Here is a 24,530-nt window from a genome sequence, read left to right as displayed (position 1 = left end):
ACAACTTTTGGTAGCTGGAGACCAGAAAGGTTTGATCATAACTGCCATTTATGGTTCAGAGATACTGGAAAAACAAGTCTCATCTTCATGACACACATGCATAAGTTGAAGGAGAAGGTACTTTTCTTTTTAGGATGATGTAGGATATGAAGTGTTGAACACTGATACCAATATGAAGTTGGTGCTCAGGAAAGTCTGCCTCCCGTTTTCTTACCCCTCAAGACTGGCACTCACACTAGCACCAAAGTGCAGCTTCAGCTCTCTGACTTGCTAGGCTCCCATCTCCAGCATAAAGAAAGGCCAAAATAAATGTTCTGCTCATTTCAGCTGATGGATCTTTCTAGCCACTAAGCCAGCTGTGTGTCTTGCAGGGACTTTCCAAATGCCATTAAAAATGATTCTGTAAACCAAATAAGTCCAAAGACCTTGTGTGGTCCTGAAACCAGGGTTCCAGAGAAGACAACATATTTAATGTGGGTAAGTTGAAAAGTAGTTCATAAAGAAATGATTATCAGGAGTCTATGGAGATAGCAACAGTATCCTGGAGGCCAAGATGCAGGTAAGGCAGGACACAGGCTGCTGTGGCAAGAAGGGCATAAAAGGGAGAGTCAACTAAAACCTGGAGTCCCAGGAGGCCCCTTCACAGGAACTGTGACTACAGACAAGGGACACAACTTGTCAACAGTGACCTTTAGGAAGAAAGAGCAGTAAGTCCCCACCCTCACTCTCCTCTTTCCTGCTCCGTGATTGACGAACTCCCCATTGCTCAGAGGTGAGGATCAGCTTGCCAGGTAACAGAACAGCCATAGCAGGGAAGAACTGAGAGTAGACAGGAGGAGACGTGAACACATTCTCACTAAGCCTAGTGTCCCAGAGTACCACAAAGAGCATGGTTCCTCACCTGAAGCCATTAGAATGGTTCTAATGCTTACTTATATCTTTCAAAAGCATTCAAGGAAATCCAATTCATAACCAAAAACATACATTTTAAATTGTATTGCTTTGACCTGACCATCTCTGTCTTTCCTCATTCCTTCATCGAAAACACCCTCTGAAATGAAGTTCTCACCACCCTTCAGTTGGCCATTATTTTTTCTTATAAGTACACAGTAGCTCATTCTGGACCCCCCACCTCAGCCATTTCCACTACAGTTCTTGCCCACTGCACTTCTGCTGTCCTGCAAGTGCTCAGAAACAACTGGTAGTTTCATTATCTGGGCAAACATCAGAAAGGTGTTTTCTACGAAAACCATTGACTTGTACTCTTGTTTATTTCTCTCATACTTAGTAAGAAAATAGGAGAAAATCTGGAAATAGCTCAAGCAAAAAGCAAATGATCTTCTATAAACCAGAGTGGGATTGCTTTTCCATATGTGAAATGTAAATATTGACTGTACCTGACACGTGCATTGGGACTGGTAGCATTCTAAGGTTTCTCAGATTTCTTTCTGTTTTATTTTCACAAAATACCCCTGTGAAATAAGTAGAAATTGTTATTCCTTTAACACTGAAAAAAAAAATAAATGATTTCATAGAAAAACCACAGCCAGTAAGTGAAGAATTCCAAATTGGAATACAAAATATATTCAACATAAATATTCTTGTCCCTAAGAATTGAAAACACTGAAAAAAGTGAAAAGTATTTATCGACCAATACAAATATTTTCACATCAAGACAAATACTCTGTTTTTAAACATACCAATGGAGATTTATAGAAAAAATATAAGAAAAAATATTTGTTTCTTTTGTGCATTGTCACTTATAAAAATTAGTGAAATAATTGAACATAAGATAAAATTGTAAAAATAAGATAAAATTGAAATATTAGGAAGTGCTAACGACCTCACCAAAAAAAAAAAAAAAAAAAGAAAAAAGACTACTGCAAAATATGATTCGACTGGTACAAAAATGAGAAAAACTGTGGACAATTTCTCTTTAGATATGGAGCAACATGCAGACTTCTTAAAAGTAACTGGCAAATTTAAATAGATCTTGCTAGAGATCCTAGGGTTGAGGAAGATAAAGGTCAACTTTCTTTTCCTGGATGAGCAGAAGAGCCTGACATAAAGACAATAACACACATTGGCTATTTCTGTGATGTCCCATTAAGACTCTTCACACCAAAGAATGTCCAAGATGCAATTAGGATGGAAACTACAGAGGATCGTTTTCTTTAAATGTGCTGACAAAATTCACCAGATCGGTGATAGATGCTAAGTTATGAACTAAAATATGTGATTTAAATGTCCAAGGGCAAGAATCAGAATCTCTATAGGTAATCTGATCATCCCAAATAGAGAAAAGAAGACAGAAGCAAGTATCATAACAATAGTACATTTCAGAAATTAACTGCTTCCAATAAGCAAAAACAACTAGGAGCGGAGGCTGAAGGACCTGAGCTCAACAAGTAAGATCCATCATCATGTTTGGCTGAAGCAGCCATGGAAGATACAGGTAGGGAAACTGAGGCAAGAATAAGTAAAAGGGAGAAGACCTTTGAGTGTTGGCCATGATTTTTATTAATCCAACTTATTTCTCAACTAAATGCTAATGCTCCATTGCAGATAGTGGAAAAGATGCTGGAATCAGATTGACTTCAATTTGATTTTGAACTCTGCTCCAAGACTTGAAGTAACATCACTTATTTGAGCTTCAGTGCCCTCATCTCCAGAGATAAAGAAAAACAAACTAGTTAGGTAAATAGAGATATTCAGTTCATTGAGGTCATGATTTGTTTCTATGCTCTGTAAACTCTTTGTACACATCTCCAATGAGTCAGATGAATCCTAGAAATTAAAGGAAAGTTTAAGACAATCAACTGATGGGACTGGGCATCTTTCACTGACTATTCCTTAGTTGTAGAGAGAGTAACTTGAGGCATTCAGGGAACAGTGGTATTCAGACTAGACTTGTAAATATTAAAAAGTTTAGCTCAGGTTTCCGTTGCTTATTTAGAGCTCTGAGTGGGAATCATGGCATGTTTCATCTTCTCTAAAATCACTTTACTTTTTGTGTGGTGAAGCATTTTAAAAATAAATGATAGACTTCAGGACATTCTACGTCTAAACTTTTTGATATTCATGTTTATTAAGGTTTTCCTACATATTCAAATTTGCATTATCATAAGTAGAAATAAATAATTTTTTATTACCATCAAATGGCCAATTCCTATTTTAATTTCTCTAAATTGTCCCTAAAATGTCTCATTGCTGTCTTTTTCAAACCAGGAACCAACCTAAGACCTCACACTTCATGTGGTTACTATGGCCCAGAATTTTCCTGTAGTCTAAAATCCATAAAAGACCACACACTTTCTCTTTGCAATCAGACCCCTTACTTCATATTTACTCTGCAGCCACTCATGATGAACCAACTTCTCCCCATCACAGGCCATCAAAACTACTGCCTCTGAGATTGTGGTCTATAAGATCCCAAATCCAGTGGCCTCTTCACCAACATTCCTTTTGAATATTCTTCATCAACTGACACTAGAAGCCATCCCTCCTTGAAACACAGTCGCCTTTCCCTGACTGTTTTTACCTCTCCCCTTTGTTTTTCCTCCTTTATTTGCCTCTCCTTTAAATGCTTATATGCCTGTATCATTTAGTTTTCTGCCCTTATAGTTTGAAACTTTTTTCCTACTTCTTACTCTAATGGCTTCCACCACAATTAAAGTAGAATTTAATTCTAATATATTGACTTTGATCACAGTTTTGAATACCAGATTCTTAAAACAACTATAGAGTTTACATTTCCCAAACTGATCCAATGAGTTTCTTCCTTATTATTAGTTAAGGTATCATTTTATCATATAACAGAGAAATCAGCATTAGCATGAACAATATAGAATTATTTTCTCTTTAATTACAGCTGGCAATGGATCAAACTGACCATGATCTGAAACTCTGAGTCATATTGAACCTTTCCTCCCTTAAGTTGATTTTATTAGGTATTTTATTACAGTGATGGAAAGCTGGATAACACTAGTATTGAGATAAAGCAGAGTTCTGCTGCCCTAAATTGGTAAATATCTAACAGATGAGGTGGAGGCTGTGCTCATTAGATTACAGCCATGTAAGGGGAAGATTACAACATGAATGGAAAGATCTGGGTAAGGGGATGATTACAACATGAATGGAAAGATCTGGGTTCACTTAGCCTTGCTTGAAAGCAAAATCAACTGCTCCATCTTTGTGCATAATAACGTTTTGTGAACACAACACTTAGAAGTTAAATGAACACATTTATGTCACTATTCTCATCAAATTATGAGTTTGTTCAGAAGGTAAACCTGACACCACTATTTCATTCAATGACAAAAGAAAAAATAAAATAAATGTCATTTTGACACTCACTTCTAAAGCTGAAACGAGTATAGGGAGAAAAACATCAAATTTTAAGTGAATATATTTCAGTGCAAAAAATATTAATAAACAAATGTTTATTTAATTAAAGTACAAAATAAAGAAAAACTTACATGTTAGTAAAATCTATGCAGAAAGATTATGTTTTGGAAGTGATAAAGGAAAGAAAATTATTTACTTTCCACCAGAAAAAAAAGTAATTAGTAATAATGGGTATGTTAAGAAAATTAAGGTTTTAGGGTATAATGTTTTAAAATACACAAACTGATTTGACTTTGTTAATGTTCATTGTGATAACATGAAATACAATAAAAATGATTGTCTTAAGAGATAGATAGATTGATTGATTGATTGATAGATGAAAGAAAAATATTTCGAACTCAGAGTTCTTTTACTCATAGGTAAAATTAATACACTCTCAAATTCAAGCCAAAAGGTTAACTGGCTTAATATTTATATCAGCTGATTGTGACTATTAGTTGTCAACTGTTAGTATCTAGTTTCTTCATAAAAAATATGATCTCATTTACTCATTTGGAAACAACACTCATTTAGTGAAAATTTTCTCATTTAACAAAAAAGAAAGTGATTCTGGGAAGGCTTAGCTATTTTCTATGTTTCACGTGGTCAATGGGGAAATCAAAAATAGGACTGCAGCCTGTTTGGAGGAGATAACAAAAGTTAAAAGATATTTGTGAACTCATGAATCTATAAAAGGGTAGGTTCTGTACATGCCTAATTAGAACACTGAGTGCTTAAATACTTCTCCACTAAATCCTACTACAAATGACTTCTTTTACCATAGCATGGCACTTCCATTAAGACTGATGTTTATTATTATTCCAAAATGAAAAACAAGAGTCATTCCCTTGAATTGAAGAAAATATATTATACTTTTTACAAATATGATATCTGTATCATCTGCTTATAACAGCTTTAGGAAGTTCTTTATTTGTCCTTCTGCCATTTTGAACAGTTTGGTTGATTTCCCCTCTATCCACCCCCAAAATTTATAGGCAAAATTCCTTACCCTGGTACTTAGCATAAAAAGAAAGATATTTCCATTTTCAGGGCAAAGGAACTCAGTGCCCTACAGGATTCTGACAAGAGCCTCTCAGTGGGTCTTTCTTCAAGAAAGGCCTTGACTGTAATTGAGTCTGTGTGCATATCTCGTTCATATTATTTGTCTGCCACTGAGATGGAGGCACAGCTGAGTAAATAATTTCAGATTATTTGGGTATCCAAGTTTATGGCAGAAGATCCAAAGGAAATTGTTTTATTGCTACTTTGTTGTAATAGGGAAGGTGGCCCAGGGAAGGATATGAATCTATAATAGGCAGAACACATGAGTGCCATGGATTTTGCTCTCAACTTTTGAAAGTATTTGGCAACAACATCCTATTTGACAACAACATCCGTGTGCACATCTGTAATGATCTGATGGCTCTGAGTCCCTTAGTAAACACTCACACACATTTGTGCTATAAAAAAAATTGGGGGCAGCATGCTGGAAGTTAAGAGTAATTCTGGATGCTTTACCATATTACTCTCATGGGGAATTGTATTTCTGGTTTCAAAAATGTCCTAACAGACCAGAATGAACCTCATGGTGGATTCAATTCAACATAAGAAAGTCACAACCTATTCAGTTACTCTAAGGAAGTCTAAAAGTCTCATTTTCAATGTAAGGTGCCAACCCTTCACTGCAACTATCCCAGGGGAACCATCCTCCAAACTTCTCTGTTCAGTTCCTCCACAATTGGCCGTCAGCATGCAGTAGGAAAGAAAATTAGCTATCTATGGCAAAAATATCTGAATAATCTAGAATACCCATAATCTATGCACATGGTGAGTTGTATGTCCTCTGCTTAGGTGTAATATTTGTGTTGCCTAAACTCTTTTAAGTCTGCCTGTGTTACTGACTGAAACGCTGAGCCAGGCCAATCCTAAGCAAAAAGTTACATAAATTACAACCTCTGACCCATTTTCTCTTTGTTCTACAATCAGAATTCTTCATTCCACCAGGCCCTCCACTAGGGGAAGACAAGTACTTTTGTGTGATCTAATTATTAAGCAGGGCCATCTCTTCCATTTTATCATCATTAGTCAGGAAGGTCAGTTCCTAAGCTCTGTTGGTCATGACTTCTTTGGAAATCCCAGTCTGGGTACCATATTCAGGAAAAATCACATATATGCACAATTGTCCATGACATTTTAACCCTTCATGAATCCCAGAAGGCCATGTATGGATAGCCCAGCAGAGGAATCCCTGGAAATGGGTAAATCCCTAAGTATATCTGAAATCAGACCTCTCAGGTTCAAATTCCAGTTTTGTCCTTTACTGTGAAACCTTCTGCAAATCAATTAAAATTCTTTGAGACAGTGTTCTCACTAATAATATGGTAATCATAATTTCTATGGTAGACACCTTTCTCAATTCTATCAATAAATAATGTTTTGTATATCAAAATTTTGTAAATATATTTCCTTATGTATGTTAAAATATGTGTTTTCATAAGAAACTTTGTTTTTTATTTCTTTTTTTCTAAAACCTGTTAAATATTCCTTTAATGCGTTCATGTGTTCTAAAGTTCTCCTCATCTGGCTAGGCTCCTTAAGTCTGGCTTTCAGTCTTTCTTAGAAACCCCTACCTCCAAACTGTCATAAATATATATTTTCACAAATAGAAATACACCTATGTTGATATTTTTGTATATGTAAATGCATAAAATTTGCATATGTGACTATGATATATTCATTATTGTCCCTGACTTTGTTTTTTTGACAAAATGATGTTCCTAACAATAATGTAATGTTGATTTAAAGAATGTTATATCATTGCCCCCCTGTAAATATTTAGCCAAGATAGAACATTAGGAGTGTATACAATGTAAACAATATTTGCTCATAAGGGAAGAAAGGAAGGAAGGAAGGAAGGAAGGAAGGAAGGAAGGAAGGAAGGAAGGAAGGAAGGAAGGAATAAAAAGAAGAAAGTACTAGGGTTCTATTATCCCCTTCAGTAGAATTCTTCCCATGGCCTGAAAACCCCCTACTAGACTCCACTTCTTGAAGGTTTCACTGCCCCTTAATAACACCTCCCTGGCAACCACACATTTAAGCCATGGGCTTTGGGGACTCTTAATATCCAACCTAGAGCACCACATAATAAATTACCCCCAAATTCATCAACTTATAATGTCATAAAATTTGTCATCTCACAAGAATGATTTAGAAGCAGCTTAGGTGTGTGGCTGTAGCAAGCTCTTTCAAAGTCAGCTGTTAGGTACGGATCTGGGCTCATTCACCTGTAGGCCGATTTGGTTGATATTTCTATTTGCAAGATGACTCACTCTCACAAATGCCATATTGTCTGGACTGTTAGCAGGAGGTCTTAGTCCCTTGCTATGGAAGAGTTCCACAGGGCTGTTTCAGTATTCTCACAATGTCAGCTCCAGTTTTGCCAGAACTAATGAACCAAGAGAGAAAGGCAGAAACCATCATCTTTCATGACCTAGTCTCAGAAGCTACACTGACATTTCTGCAATACAGTATCAATTACAGAGTCACCTGACTTGCCTGAGGGAGAGGACAACTGCACAGGATTTGACTACCTGGAGGCCATGCTAATGTAAGCCATCTTGGAAGCTGGCTAGCAGAAATACAACACAACTTGAAACCACAAAGATGCTCAGTGTGTGTGTGTGTTGGGGGATGGAGGATAGAAGAGTTTCCTTAGACTCAGAGAGACCTACATTCAAGATATAAGTCTACTAATTAATAGGCAACACAATTAAACTCTCTGAACTTCAGTACTCTCACTTTTAAAACAAGGATTACAATATTACTGTGCCAGCTGTGTTTATTACTATCAACTTGTTCCACAGTTCTTGTTTTACTTACAATAAGGTGTGTCCATATGGCTAGAGACCTGGCCCATAGGCTGAGGGAGTGTGATATGTGTGATTTCCAGGCTGAGACGATGCAAACCCATGCACCATTCTCCTATCACATTCCCCTGAACAACAAACAAGGAGCTTGCATTCTCAGCATTGTTACCAGAGTGTTATAGGACTTCCCTTGACCTCCACCACCAAGTAACCACAGGGAGGAATTGCCTTGGAAAATTAGTGGGCACTGAATAAACTTGGTATGTGCAAGAAATAAACTTTTATGTTATTAGGCCATAAAAATTTGGGGGTCTGTTTGTTAATACAGTATGCCCTCACTTAGTCTAACTCTCATATGGAAAAAATATATATTTGTTTTGAGAATTAAAATGAAAAGTCTATGTAACATTACTAACACAGGTCCTAACACTTGACATGACAAGCAGTTATAAGTTTCTGATGATGTCCACTCTAAGCTCATTTCCTCATTAGCAAGAAAAATTAGAATGATACTTAGTTCACAGAATTGCTTTCAAGAATAAAGGAAATAAAATACAGGAAAACTTTTAGCACATAGTAAAGAGTTGATAAATACATTTTTCCTTTCTCTCTCCCATATTGTTAGTATGAGTGGTTCAGAGGGTTATTTTCCTCCTTTCCACTCAAAGCTCAGTGTCACTGGAAAGCTAACAGGGCTTTGTGATAGTTTCAGAAAAATTTAAAAAAAAAATTTTTCTACTTAAGACAACACACAGCTGCATGTCAAGTATGATAATAGTTTCATTAAAAAATTACCAGTTATGACAATAATTCAATGACTTCATTTCAGGATTACTCTAAATTAGTCATTATGTTCTTACATGTAAAGAAAAGGCAGCACATATTTCTAATGGAGGCCCTTAAATGCCACCTTATTTCACCAGGTATTTTATCCCACAAACAGAGCTATGAAAGATGTGAAGGCCCACCTCATCTCTTAATTTAATAATATGAAAATCTGAACAATAATTGGATCCTCTATAAGATTATGAAAGAGACAATAAGGAGAATTTTATTTGCTAAGGGAATCCAGCTGTTTGAGCACCAGCAGTCATCACAGTTTCATGGGACATGCTCCAGAGAGAATTCATCACCAATGCATTATGAGCTTTCAATGAACAGACTACTACAACGTGTCTGTTCACTCACCGAAGAACTAGTCATGTGTGTCTTTTAAAGCCGGCCATTGCCCAGGTCACACAGCCTATGCTATCATGCTGGTGTCAAGCAGATACAGCCTTTCAGCCACAGAAGGCTCCTGATAATGAGTTCTTCTGTTGATGTGTTTCATTAGAAGGCTCCCAGCAATAGCCAACAAGGCCACTGCAGCATAGAAAAAGTAGAACAGCATGCATTTTCCTGCACTCTCTCTTCAACATTACTGAGAAAATAAATAGCCTAGATCCATTCTGCTTTCCCCTCACTGTATCCACAGATAAAGAGGAACGAGAGGCATGTACCGCCAACAGCACAGGTGCAGCATCTCCAAATAATCGCCATCAGACAGACGAGCTCTGCTCTCAATGTGTTGGCTGTGCAGTGGAATCAATGTGTGAGTGGTGCTAAGTCATGGTGACAAAGTCTCCTGCTGCATACCTTATCCAATGGCATATTGCAATGTCACACTCTCTCCCTACTTTGTGGCCATGTGGCTCTTCACCTGTTCAAGGTTAAGCATTTCTGCCTTAGAGGCTGGATGTGTTTGAAGACCTCACTCAGGAACTCATCAACTGGTGTGCCTACATTAACGCACCCATGCAAAACTGTGCTCACAACTGAACAGTATTTTAGTCAGCATTAAATGTCATAAAAGAAAGAGAAGCCATGCAGAAAAAATGAAGTGTAAATACATAACTCATGTAGTAACAAATAGTACATTAATTGTCTCATATATAAAGTAACACCCTTCTTGGCACATAAAAATCCTTCTGTTAACATCCCTGCTTGTTAATTCTTTGTCTGTTTTTATGATTCAGGCATTGAGCTACAAAACTATAACCATGGATTCAAGGTCCACAATTAGATTTGTCTCAGACTTCTCTAATATTGAATTCTTTAACTGTAAACTAAAAGAACAGTTCTGTTGACATAACAATAATACAAAAAAACTTTAGGCAATTATATTTTAAAGTAAATGATAACAATCACAAGGCAGAATTTATTTAAAAATGTTTGATTTGTTAATACCATTATACATCAAAACCCTGGGTGATTTTTCTTAACTCATTAGGATGAGAAATAGATTTGTCACTCTGTATCCTGTACTATTCCTACAATAGCTATTAGATTTATCAAAACAATAAAGTACAGATATAAAAATTGTGATGACTTGGGTTATAAATGTACCCAAACACTCATGGGTTGAAGTCATGGTCCCTGACTGCTAGTGTTATTGTGAGGTGGTGGAAATATTAGCAGATGGGACCTATTGGAAGAAAGTTAAGTCTTGGGGATATGCCCTTGAAGGGTATATTGGGAATCTAGCTGCTTCTAGTCTCTCCTCCCAATGGCTATAAGGTTTATAGCTTTGCTCCATCAGGTGTTCCCTGCCATGATGTTCTGCTTCCTTACTAGCTCAAAAACAATGAGGACAGATTACCATGGCCTAAAACCTCTGAAACTGTGAACCAAATTAAACCTTTCCTTATTTTATGTTGTTTATCTGAGGTATTTTGTCACAGCAATGCAAGCTAACTCATGAGCATTGTATGTCAAGAGAGGGTCCCTACCTCTAGTGAACTTAAAGTCTTGGGGAAATAATACACATGAACACACACACACACACACACACACACACACACACACACCAAAAAAATCCCTATTTTTTATATTCAAACTTTCTGCTTCATATGAGAAGGAAACTGAAAATGAAAATGCATTTAAATTCTGTTACTTCTAACTTTCAAATGTCTCCCACACAAGACCACTCTTTTATTAGTCAGCTAGTCTAATACTCTTATCATCATGTGCTCCATAAAGGTCTCCAACAATGTCCAGTCAACTGCCTGTCCATATTTTAGGTATATTCCTAAAACTAGGTATATTCTTAGTGCTTACACTTAAAACTTCAGTCTTACATAACACTATATTGTTTCCAGAGTGCCCATCCACTTGTCATCTGCTTAACTATTTCCAAGTCAAACCAGTTTCCTTCACAGGATGCACTGCTGGAATGAAAGTGTTTGGGATTTGCTTTGATTTGGTTTTCATTCTCTCTCTCCTCCTGAAAAGGCCTGACCTCTCTTCTTGTCCAGCTAATTTCTATTCATCCTACAAAACACAGTTTGAATGCTACCTCTTCAGTGAAGCTTCCTTCAGGCTACTTTTTCTGTATTTAGAAACAATTAATTTTATTGTTACAACTTTTGTCACATTGCATTATAGTGCATTATATTATATTCTTCCTGCAGTGTAGAATATAAGGTCCACATGGAAAGAAATTCTGGATCATTATTTTTATATTAACAGCACCAAGCATAATTTTTGGCACATGGAGGATGCTTAGTTAGTGTTAATAAATGAATAACAAAGAAATGTATTCAGAGTTAGAAAGAAGAATTCAATGTGTTATGCAATGTTCAGAAACTGCTACATTAATATATGTGTAAAATATATGTAAATGAAATGTTTGCACATAGCATGTTTAATTGTAATACTGAAGTCAGGAATAATCACACTTCAACCCTTTTTTAACTTCAGACTTTCTTAAAATAGAATACACTTACGTTATCTTATATTCTCTTTAACATACTCTAATAATGTAAGGAAGACCATTATGTTCAGGATTCACTGAAATTATCGAGAGCAGAGAAACAGGAAGACGTGTTTTATCAGGAGATTTACTGTCTAAATGTGTTTATTAGTATTAATTTGCAACAGTTAAATATTTCAACAAATAAAGCCATTTTAGTGCTATAATTTGAACTTTTATCATATTTAAGCAGTATTTTATTCAAAAGTGGTATGAGTTTAGGATAAAATCTGCCTAATATGTAACCCAAAATATTAGCATGGAGGTAGGATTGTCAGACTTGGAAAAAATAAAATAAGAAATAGGTAGAATTTTGAGTTAAATTCAAATTTTAGGTAAATTGTGAATAACTTTTGGTATAACTACATCACATGCAATATTGGGGCCATACTCATGCCCCGTAATAGCTATTTATCTGAAATTCCATTTTAAATGATTTTTCTATTTTATCTGGCTACTTCACATGTAGCATACAAGATGACTAGCAATAAAGACAGGAAGGAGTTAGCTGACCTAAGTTACTTTTCAGGACTGGATTTCCTGGTACCCCAGAGGAAATCCAGGGGCCTCAACTATCCTAGATGCTCCACAGCCTTGAAAGACCCTTCCCTGCTCATGTGAGTTCAAATTCTCAATTGGGAAAAGTATAATCTGAGGTCATATCTGAGAATTTTTTTTTGTAAAGGAGATAAAAGATGATGTTCTCAACAGCAGTAACCTCAGAATTTTGTCTTCCTACTCTTTAAAAGTATCTTCATGTAGAATTATCATAAATATGCCCAGTAATGCTAGTCCTATGCTAATAGAGAATTTAAGTTTCTGAGCACTTCCTGTAATCCAGGAGTTATCGTGAGATTTTATAAGCATTATTGCTACCAATCCTCATAACACCCTTAAAAGATACATGTCATTATCCTCACATTACAAATACAGAGACTGAGATTTACATAAATTAAAATTTTGGTCAAGGTTGCATGAAACATGATTTTCCTACATGTAGTTTAAAAGAACAAAGAGAATACTGCTATTATTTAAACTTGTTCTTCTCCTGGATCTGATTACATACTGAAGAAATTAAAATAGAATAATTCAATCAATGAAATTAGTAAATGTCTACTGAGCCATGTACTACTCTCAAAATACTCCTCCCATACTGAGGATTTAGCCAGAGCCTTGGATATTTTTTTGGACCTTTCAGTGTAATAGACACATGGGGTGTAAAACTAAAGTAAAGGAAGTATGTTTGAAGTCCAAGTGCAAGATGTTTCGTTCAAAATATTTGTCCCGTGGTAATGAAGAAGAATGCAGGAGGAAGTATTCTTTTTATCAGTTTAAAAGTACATACAGTATGTATTTTATTTAAGAATAATAGACTAAGTTTGTAAGTTGTAAAAGATCATTTGTGTGTGTGTGTGTGTGTGTGTGTGTGTGTGACAATAGCAGATGTTTCAGGTTATCTAGCTTCATTCAATATTTATTGAAATAAATTTTGCTATGTAAAACCAAACCAATCCCTTCTAGAGATTTATCCATATAGGACTAAACTGAAAGGTTTTTAAGTCATTCAAGATATACTGGAAATTAATGCAATTTTTAAATATTACAATAACTTGAAGCATCCCCGAGAATACATGTTGCTAATGAATTACACTAATTCCATAGTTCAATAATATTTCAAATACTAAAGAATGTTGAGTAATTAACATACATTTGCTAAATTCTACTTCAGACAACTAAAATTTTGTTTGGTTAATTTAAGCAACATAACTTAGAGAGGCTGAGTAATGTAGCAGAACCCAAGTTAAAGGAAGACTTTGGCTAAATGAGCCAAAACATCTGATCAGTTATTTCTGCTGCTGATACCCAAATGGAGCTTGGAATGCTGAATGACAAAATAGATCATTCATGCTGATAAAAGAGTAATATGCCTGCTGCTACAGCTATGCCCCACAAATGAAATCTATATTTGTGGTGACTTGGTTAATCATCACTACTATAAGCGAGATTGATCTAGGTTCAAGTGATAAATCAGAGCCAGTATTAAATTGTTTTTGTGTTCCTTGTTTCCTAGTTCTAGCACAGTGTACAAATCAGAGATGTGATCAAATAGAGCCAGCCTAGAGTGTAACACAAATAATAAAATGTGTTAGCTGAAGGTATGAGACTTCAGACCTGTTAATATCTAGAAAGTTAACTCTTTGACTTTTATAATTATTTTAATGATAATTATGCAAAAGAGTAGGCAAGGCTTTTTAAAGGAAAATCAAATTAATTCTATTGTATAATACCCACCTTCTAATTGAAGTAAAACAAATACTTTATGTTCAGACAATAAGACTACATATATGGGAGGATTAATGTTTAAATATTAACCTTAGTTTCTTTTTTTATTTACATATGTCAGCAGAATAAATTACAATTCTTATTACACATGTAGAGCACAATTTTCATATCTCTAGTTGTATACAAAGTATATTCACACCAATTTGAATCTTCATACATGTACTTTGGATAATAATGATCATCACATTCCACCATCACTTATAACCCCATGGTCCCTCCCTTTCTCTCCCACCCCTCTGCCCTATGTAGAGTTTATCTATTCATCCCATGCTCCCTCTCCATATCCCAGTATGGATCAACTGCCATATATCAAAGAAAACATTTGGAATTTGGTTTGGAGCGATTGGCTAACTTCTGTTTTAATAATTTCAGTAATGAGAAAAATTCACCTGAGTTTCTTCCATACAAGCTATACAATTCTCAAACTTTAAGGGAAGCCCACCCTCATATAGCAATAAAATGTCAATCTGCCTTTGTTCAAAATCCTTCTACTTAAAAAGATCAAGAGCAGATTAAAAACTATACAGATAAAGCAAAAAATCATAACCAAAAAAAAGGATGTGCTGATATATCTTTTATTTATGAATTTATTTTTAAATTCAAGCCTGGTCAAAATAGGAAGAAAAGAAGAGAATGTATTAATTCAGAATTTTCAGTATCTGAAGTCTATTTCTTACACTGTTATCCCTATATTAAGACATAATTCAGTTGATTCTAATATCAGTAAAAATGCCTGGCTGGTCAAATTAATTCATTAAATAGTCCCATAACTGTTTGGGATTTTTCCCTCTAGCTCACCCCCATCTATTCTCCTGTTCTTTCCTAAGGATTCAGTTTCCAGCCATATGCTAGATGTACCACAATGCCACTGGACAGCCCAAAGCGCTCTGCCCAGCAGTGTGTACTACTGCCTAGTCTGTAACTCTCTTTTAGGAGATATTTCTCACACCCACAGCCACTCTGGGGGGGCAAAAATACTATAAAATTCTAAATAAGTAACTGATATTCAAAAAGTACAATGTAACTTCAGATGAAATTTAATGTAATCTAAAGTCTTATATCTCTAGCTGAAACACTTATTGTTAAATATTCAATAGGAAATCAATTATTTAATTAGATGACTGATAATTTGAATCCTACCATCTTCAATTTCAATCTTCTCTGAACTGTATTTTCTGAGTATATTGTGATTGCATGTTTTCTGATGGTATTTCCAAGAAAAAAGGAAAATTATTATTATTATTATTATTATTATTATTATTATTATTATTATTATTATTATATAATCATCATCATCCATTGTCACTCCTGAACAATAAGTACCCATCACAAGCCCAGTGGTGCCAGCTGTGAAAAACAGCCCCAGATACCTGAGGCCTGGTGAGGAAAGTGTGTGCATTGGGTATAATCTCCCCTCACTCAAGGCAGAATGGTCATTTATGAAACAGCCTACTTCCCATGAAGACTTTGAAAGAGGCAAGTTCAAGGTAGACTTAAAATACCTAGGTTACTATTTTTCCCTAAATAAAAGAAATGAATGATAGAGCCAAAGCACTCATAGAAGAAAAAAGGGTTACAATTTGCATGAGTAATAAAAAATTGGCAGACAGTATTCAGATATAAGAGAATCATCAACAGCACCACAAAGACAGAAGTAGGCAGGGAGAGAGTTGTGAAAGGAAATAAAAAGTCCAACTGCAAATTGAAGAGTTCAAAGCAGTAAATGAGATCTTTTTAAAGCTGAAAAAGTAAAGGCCTGGGAAATCTCTTAGCAGAACAATGATATAAAAAGGTTGCTTAAAAGTGTGCTTCCTTCATTTATAACTAGGGTAAAAACATCAGAGAAAGATCCATGGAGTTTACCTCAAAGCTTCTCAGGTAATCATTGCTAGGTGTGAGCAATTAATGAAAATCATAAAAATAATGTAAAATACACATATTATAAAAACCTAGAAAATGCTTTTAAATATTCATTTAGGAATGTATACACGAGTAATACTCAGCTCTACAATATGTGTAAGAAAAGCACAGATACTAATATTCTTGGCCAGGTATTTGACAATGTTCTTTTTTTTTAAAAGAGAGAATGAGACAGGGAGATAGAGAGAGAGAATTTTAATATTTATTTTTTAGTTATCGGTGGACACAACATCTTTGTTTGTATGTGGTGCTGAGGATCGAACCCGGGCCGCACGCATGCCAGGTGAGCGCACTACCGCTTGAGTCACATCCCCAGCCCTTGACAATGTTTTTTAGAAAGTCAAGAGCAATATAAGGAAAACTGCTTGCAATCTGTCCCACTGGGACCAAGTAAAATTTTTAAAAAAGTTCTAAAACAAATATTAGGTTCTAAAGGTTAACAAAAGTTAAAAAAGAAAAATGTTTAGACCTATAAAGTACATAATGAAGTTCAGGGGGAGAACAAGGTCGATTCTAAGTCTCCACATATGTCTGCCTGCAACCTTTACTTGAAAACTTTCTTTAAAAACACAAGGATTTTTAGGGCTATGAAAGCACTCTGCTGATATTTTCATAGTGCTTATATTATCATTAAAGACCCATAGTACAGACCCGTAGTACACATAGCACCAAGAATGAACTCCAGTGTAAATTATGGACCTTGGGTGATAATGAAGTGTTGATGGAGGTTCACCAGTTATGACAAACAGACCACTCTGGTGGGGTTCTTGATAATGGAGGAGACTGTGCATGTGTTGGGGAAATATCTTCACTATCCTCTCAATCTTGCAGTGAACTCAAAACTTCTTTTTCAAACTAAATTCTTTAAAGATGAAAAATGAATTTAGTAACCCTATAGCACTGGCTTCAGGTGTCTTTATCTGCTGTCTTTATCAGTTTCAAAAAAAAAAGAAAAAAATTAATTTAAAATATTATTTTAATATTATAAAAGCTATGAATTTTAGAATGTGTCACTCACCAGAGAAGAAACTAACATTGTTTATGACAAGGAAACAGGGTAGAAAGAACTAATTAATAAATATCTGCAAAGTATGACATTAGGTATGCTATGTATATGTCAACATCTTTAATACAAACATATAAAGTGGTATATCCTCTCTTGGCACCAAAAACAAAACAAATGAAAACAACCTGGAAGTACAGACAAACTACAACTAGGATTTTAATCTTTAACTCTAAAGTTTTGTATATATACTTCTTTCTTTATCAGTTTAAGAAAAAGGAATATAAATTGATTTAAAAATATAGAACTGTTTAACTGTAAATACCAAAGGAAGACAAAGTGACAGAGGCATTTAGTAACCTTCAGGCAGGATTATTCAAGACTGGCCCATCTAGATCAAAAAGAGTGGAGATGTTTGGGTGAGTCCAAAGAAAACAAAGATGCAAGCATCTGGAAAGAAGTTGAACCAAAAGACCCTCTGTAATATAGAGGAGGACATAAAATATTGAGATTTTTTACTTGTTCTGGAGGACATTTTCTGTGAAAGGGAAATATTTAAGCAAATTGAAACTCATTCTTTTAAATCAATAATTTTCCAATATTATCAAAATCCCTATCAAAAAAATGAGTTGTACTTAGAACTAAACCCTTAAGTTTAGATTAGAGACATCTGAATTAATAAAAATGTCATCGTTATTTTCATAGAATCAAATTTTAACATTCAACACAGTCAATTATATGTCAAGAAGTATGCCTGAATAAATAAACAGCATAGAGATATCTCTGCTAGATTTGATTTACCTATATACCTACCTAATATGGATTCATACACACACACACACACACACACACACACAAACACAAACACACACACACACACACACACACACACACACACACACCTGTATATACATAAACAAAGAAATATATGATCAAGCATCTGCAGTGCTTCCAGATGTTAAATGTGTGTATGGATTAAGGCAAAAATAAAAACAACATGTTCAGTACATAGATGTCTGCCCATTCAGCTACCACTTGTTCACAATGCTATCCAGTTATAAGGTTTGGAAGCTAGTTTGTGTACTTGTATAAAAAGTAAACAAGACAGAACATCAAAAGAAATGTCATCTAGCATAATGATACTCAACTGTGACAATTAATTGAAAAAAATTTTGATGTCATAAAAGAAAAAATTCATCTCAGATCGAAAAACTATTGTATTCTGTAAAAAAATAAAACAAAGATCTTCCCAAGTTTTCACTAGAAAGTCAGGTAGGCCTCGATCAGCCTTATTCACACCTGAGATTCATTCTCTGTTTTAGTATCTCCCTATTGATGATTTCAGAAGGAGAACAGTAGAACTATCTGAATTTAATACTTTGGCTCAAGCACAGGTAAATGTCTCATGTTAATTCCCCAGAGCACAGTCAAGGCAAGGCCACAATATTTAAATAAAAGGCAACAAAATATTTGTATACAAACAAAGGAAATCAACATAGAATAGAATAAAACTGGATAATCTAGCATATAGTTTCTTTGCTTTCAACTTAAAGTTCAGCACATAGATGTCTCCCCATTCATCTCCCAACTTGCATAAAATGCCCAATTATATTTAAGTATGATGTTAACTCCTACTTTCAGGGCTCAAGTCAAGGTCTACATCATTTCTCAGATGATAAGCCCTAAGTATGTCCTCCTGTTTTAGGAGAGGTTCCACCTATTTTAAACTCAGAACTAGAATCTCCTGGAAAACAGAATCATTTTTCTTTTAACAAAACACAGCACACTGCAGCAGAAGTACTGGTTTTACTAAAACTTCAGATGACATTCACATGAAGGAATGTCTGAATTTTACATGAGATATTAAATAAGTGAATTAGAATAAATTTAAATAAAAGAAGTATAATCTACACAATGAATCCTGACCTTCATCCCATTATTTTTAAAACTAAGCAGACAAATTAAATATAAATATAGTGTTATATTGTCATTATTATAATGAAATGGCCAAGTATGGAAAATAAACATAGAAGAGTCAAAATAATTTTGAACCAAAGCTATAGATATAAAAATTATTTATTCTGAGTTAATGATCTACAAATACTCTGTTCACTATGGTCTCAGGGTTTGTGTTCTCTCAAAATTCATTTTAAAAATTATGCCCACTGAAATATACTAAGAAGTTGGGTCTTTAAGAAATAATCAGGCCATAAGGACTCTGCCCCCAAGAATGGGATTAGTGCCTTCCTAAAAGAGGCTTGAAGGAGTGTGTTCTTCCCTTTCACCATGTGAGAAACAGCAAGAAGGCACCATCTCTCAATCAGAGAACAAGCCATCACTAAACAATGAATCCTGGGGCATTTTGATCTAGAACTTTTCAGCCTCAAGAATCATGAGAAATAAATTTCTATTGTTTATAATTACCTAGTCTAAGGTGCTTTTTATAGCACCCTGAATGGACTTACCCATGTTCTATCTTAATTTCTTGAAAGTTATTATGCACTGCACAAGAATGTTAAATTTTAATATGGTCTTATAAACTAAGCTACAGTAAAAGTAGGCATGCATTAGTACCGAAAAATTTAGTTTTATGTAATATAAACTAATTTGTTTGAAATACCAAGACATTGTTAAATCATTGTTCCATAAAACACATTAAAATGGCAAGAAGGTCTTCTGTTTAATATTCATCCGGAAGATTTCTATGTGTCATAAAATTTTTTATTGTTCCTTGAAAGAATGTCTACTTATAAAAGATAAATTGGATAAATCCATGCTTCACAACATATACAAAAAATTGACTCACCATGGATCATAGACTAAGTGTAAGGGCCAAATCGCTCAGAACAAAACTTAGTATGAAATCTTTTTGAACTTAAGAAATGGTTTCTTAGATATACTTAAGTTAAGAAAAAAGTATAAATTGGACTTCAATAAATTTAAAACTTTGTGCTTTAAATTATATCACTAATAAAATGAAAAGTTAATAAACAGAATAGAAGCAAATAGGTTAAAAATCATAAATTTGGTGAGACTTGTATACAAAATATATAAAGAATCTTATAATTAAAAAATAAAGGGATAAATACCTCAATTAAAAATGTTCAAAGTATTTGAATAAATATGTTTCAAAAGAACATACCAAAAAAGGTCAATTCAAACTTGAAAAATTCTCCATATCATCAGTCATGAGAGAAATGCAAATCAAAACCACAATGGTACCACACTAGTTCATATCTACTATAGTGATTATTCAAAAAGACAGGCAATAGCAAGTGTTGGAAAAGAATATGGAGAAATTAGAACTTCATGCATTTCTAGAAGATATGTAATATGATTCAATTCTTTTAGGAAACAGCTTAGTGATACCTCAAATTGTTAAAAATAAAAATAAAATCTGATCCAGCAATTCCAGTTGTACAGCCAAAAAACTAAAATATATATCAACATTCAAAAGTTTATATCCAAATGTTCATGGTAGCATCATCTATAATGGAATTAATGGAAACAAATCAAGTGTCTATCAACTGAAAAATGGATAAATACAATATGATATACCCATATAGTGTAATACTGTTTTATATTAAAACATAGTAAAACATCAATCATACTTCAAGATGTATGAACCTTGAAAACATTATGCTAAGTAAAAGAACCCACATATTGTATGATTTAATTTATATGATGTATCCAGAAGAAACAAATCCATATAGACAGAAACTACATTAATTGTTGCCAGGGTATGGGGAAGGGGAAATGGAAAGTGACAGCTGATATGTGTAGGGTTTCTTATTAAGCTAATAAATAAAAATTTTTTAAAATTAAATGATGGTGATGGTTACACAACTATGCACCCTTCAGCACTAGAATAACAAAAGTGAAAGATCACACTATGATATCATTGCACCCTACAAAATTAATCAGAAAAAAATAGTTAAATGATACCATCACAGAAACACATCATCCCTTTTGTTTGTTTTATTAAAGCATCACTTCTAATCAAATTGGAGATCAGCCTCCAAAGTGATCACAAGGTGATGAATTTTAGGAATGTCTTGGAATTGGGCCTCTTATCTTCTCCTTCCTGATAAATGAGGTGCCAACAAAACAAAACAAAACCAAAAACAAAAAAAAATAAACAAAAAAAAAATGAGCACAACATAAAAGCAGGGTTTTTCACCCTTTGTTCCATAAAACTGGTTAATAAAGAATTTTGAAATAGCCATAGCAATCCTTAAGAGATAATAATGTAAAAGAAAATAGCAACTATTGTCAAATATTCAGTAAGTAAGAATCAATGACACAAGTTATCTTTAAAGTCCTGAAATGACTATCCAGAGACAAGAGACAACAGAAGTTTTTCATAATGCTTTTCATTTCTTCCAGTCAGTTTTAAATTGCTTAAGCACTATTGACCACCTATTTTTATTTCATGTCTTATTTTCAGATTTTCATTAATACTACCTGCTAGTATCTAAGAAAAGTCACAGCAACAGACAATACTAAAAAATATAGTAGAAACTACAGTGTGATTTAAATATGCCACATGCCTGGAGAGTCCAACTCTTACTTCTGAGTTATTTCTGTAAGCTGTTTATTTATAGGGAGTTTAAAGTGTTGCTTATATTGTATTAACCTCTAAATACCCATAACAAAATGCTAACTAGTGAAAAATATAGGAATAGACATACTTAAAAGTGTCTTGTTCAGTTATTACATCCCATGCTGCAGAGCTCTACTTCTGAATTTTAAATAATAATAATTTCAACAAAAGTTGCATGAAAACCAATTGCTTAAATATTAAATATTGTTTTTATTTCAAAATCATAAACTTAAGACAAAAATATTAATTATTTTTCTGCAGACATACTTCTGAGCTTTTCATTTCTGATTTCACATAATCATTAATATGAACACTTCCTGAGCTCGTGGGGTATGGAGCCAGGAGAGCCATGTGGATGTGGGCGTGGACCTGAGCAATGTAGGGCCTGCTGCCTCTGGCAGGCCTAGTAGCTCTGGTCACACTGCGCGGCTGGGCTGCTGTGGGCTAGGAATTTTCTACACCATGCACAGGAGCCACAGGACCAGTGTCTTCCCCACCTAAGCAAAAAAATACAGATGTCCAGGAGTCACAGGTGAAAGTCAGCAAGAATCTCAGACAGCCCTTGGATGACCATGAAGAAGAGGTCTCAGAGCTGAGAATGACTTATGTGTGAAAGAATCTAGAGCTAGACCCTGTCCTTAGCAAGGATACATTTTCTTATATGGGAGACTCTGTAGTTGTCTACACTGATGACTGCTGCTCCAGTAATGGGCAAAGGAGGGCACGAGCAGCAATTGGTGTCTACTGGAGTCCAGGCCCCCCTTTAAACATAGGCATTAGACTCCCTGGATGACAGAAAAACAAAAGAGCAGAAATCCATGCAGCCTACAAAGCCATGGAACAAGCAAGGCTCAGAACATCAGTAAATTGGCTCTATATATGGACAGTATGTTCACTATAAATGGAATTACTAACTGGGTCCAAGGCTGGAAGAAGAACAGGTGGAATAGGAGTACAAGGAAGAAGGTGATCAACAAAGAGGACTTTGTGCAGCTGGAGGAGCTCACCCATAGCAGGGATATTCAGTAGATGCATGTTCCTGGGATTTGTGGGCAATGAAGAGGCCGATCAGCTGGCCAGAGAAGGGGCTTGGTAGTCTCAAGACTGAGTGGAGTCCCTTGGGTGCTCTGAAGAAGACAAGCGTTGGCTTTTGTTGCTGTCATTTCCTGGGTAGGTATCAAGACCTTGCAGCAGGAGTGGCTGCTGGAGGCAGAGCTGAGCAAGGAGGCACTGTGTCCTATGACGTCTTGGTAAAAAGCACTCCAGGAAGTGTAAGGAAGTGGATGTCTTTGATTTCTGGTGATTCTGAGATCCACTGCTTACTGGGCTTAGTATATTTTCATATGTTTTATTGCAGTTTGGTCCAAAGTGCTTGGGCATTGTTTTTATAAGAAATCAATAAAATATTGGTTAAAAGATGCAGGCAGGAAATCAAGAATTATGGAAGAGTTGGTTGACCTTCTGATTTTCAAGGTGGAGTCACCTGCCCTTGTAGCCACTCTGGGCATGTGGCTCACAGGAAGAACTTCAGGTGCCTGATGCTGTGTACACAGAAGACCGTGGCTATGTAAGAATGGCCTCAACTCTTTCAAAATGTGTGTGTGTGTAAAGGCAGTAGACAGTTGCACTATACCGAAAGACTGAATGCTATAGTGCTAAAGGATCTGAAGGTTGTGTATTAACATGTTTTTGAATAAAAAAGTGAAATATATATCACTTGCACAGAAAGGTTACACTTTGGAATCCTGTGCACTCTGTCATTTGAATACATACTTACTTTCTCACTGTCTCTGATGCTCACTAACTTGGATTTCTGAGAGCCTCAGGAAAGGAAGTCAGGGTCATTTAGCTCTATCCTATGTAAAACCTTATTGTTTTCCTTTTTTCTAGCTTTACTTTATTTATTTATATGTGGTGCTGAGGGTCGAACCCACTGAAATGACAGAATTTAGGTTTAGGCTGTCAATATGCTTCCACCTACTGCAACCACCACCTAAAATGAACCCCTTCTCCCTTTTATGTGAATTGTACTTGGGGTCCTATAAATATTGGTTCTAAAAACTGTAATCTCTAATAAGGAATCCAGCTCTAAATCAAAGAAATTTCAAATAATGATTATAAGATATTGCTAGTTACATTATTGTAAAGTTTGAATAGCCATTAATAATTTTTTAATGTTTTGGTGTAAATTATTGACACATAATAATGAGCTTCATTTTGACATATTCACAAATGCACACAACAATTTTCTCCATTTCAATCATTAGTATTTCCTCCCTGATTCCCCCTGATTCCCTTCCTCTACTGGTCTTTAATAATTAATTTTTTCTTGTTTTAATAAAAGATATCTTTCTTAAAATATTGTTTTATAAATTTTATGGCATTAAAATATCCAGAGCACAGCTACTAACCCCCTAAAACACAAATCAAATTAGAAGAGAGTAGAAAAAAACAAAATTCATTTTCAAAATTTGTGTTGTTAGCAAACTGTTTTTTATGGTATGACTACCCTAAACAGTGATCATCATGGGCTGCTAAAATATGTGACACTACTGGGACAGGATTAGCACCTTAGAGCTGCTACAGACAAAAAAAAATGTGTACACAGTTAGTGAAAAT

General features: G+C 34.9%; 1 pseudogene; it reads left to right on the top strand.

The window, feature by feature from the left end:
* Nucleotides 1-553: 553 nt before the first annotated feature.
* LOC143640441 (ribonuclease H1 pseudogene) lies at nt 554-23,019 on the top strand (annotated as a pseudogene).
* Nucleotides 23,020-24,530: the final 1,511 nt, after the last annotated feature.

Source organism: Callospermophilus lateralis, unplaced genomic scaffold (genome assembly GCF_048772815.1).
Source record: "Callospermophilus lateralis isolate mCalLat2 unplaced genomic scaffold, mCalLat2.hap1 Scaffold_268, whole genome shotgun sequence".
Taxonomy (NCBI): Eukaryota; Metazoa; Chordata; class Mammalia; order Rodentia; family Sciuridae; genus Callospermophilus; species Callospermophilus lateralis.
This window is presented reverse-complemented; position numbering and strand designations above follow the sequence as displayed.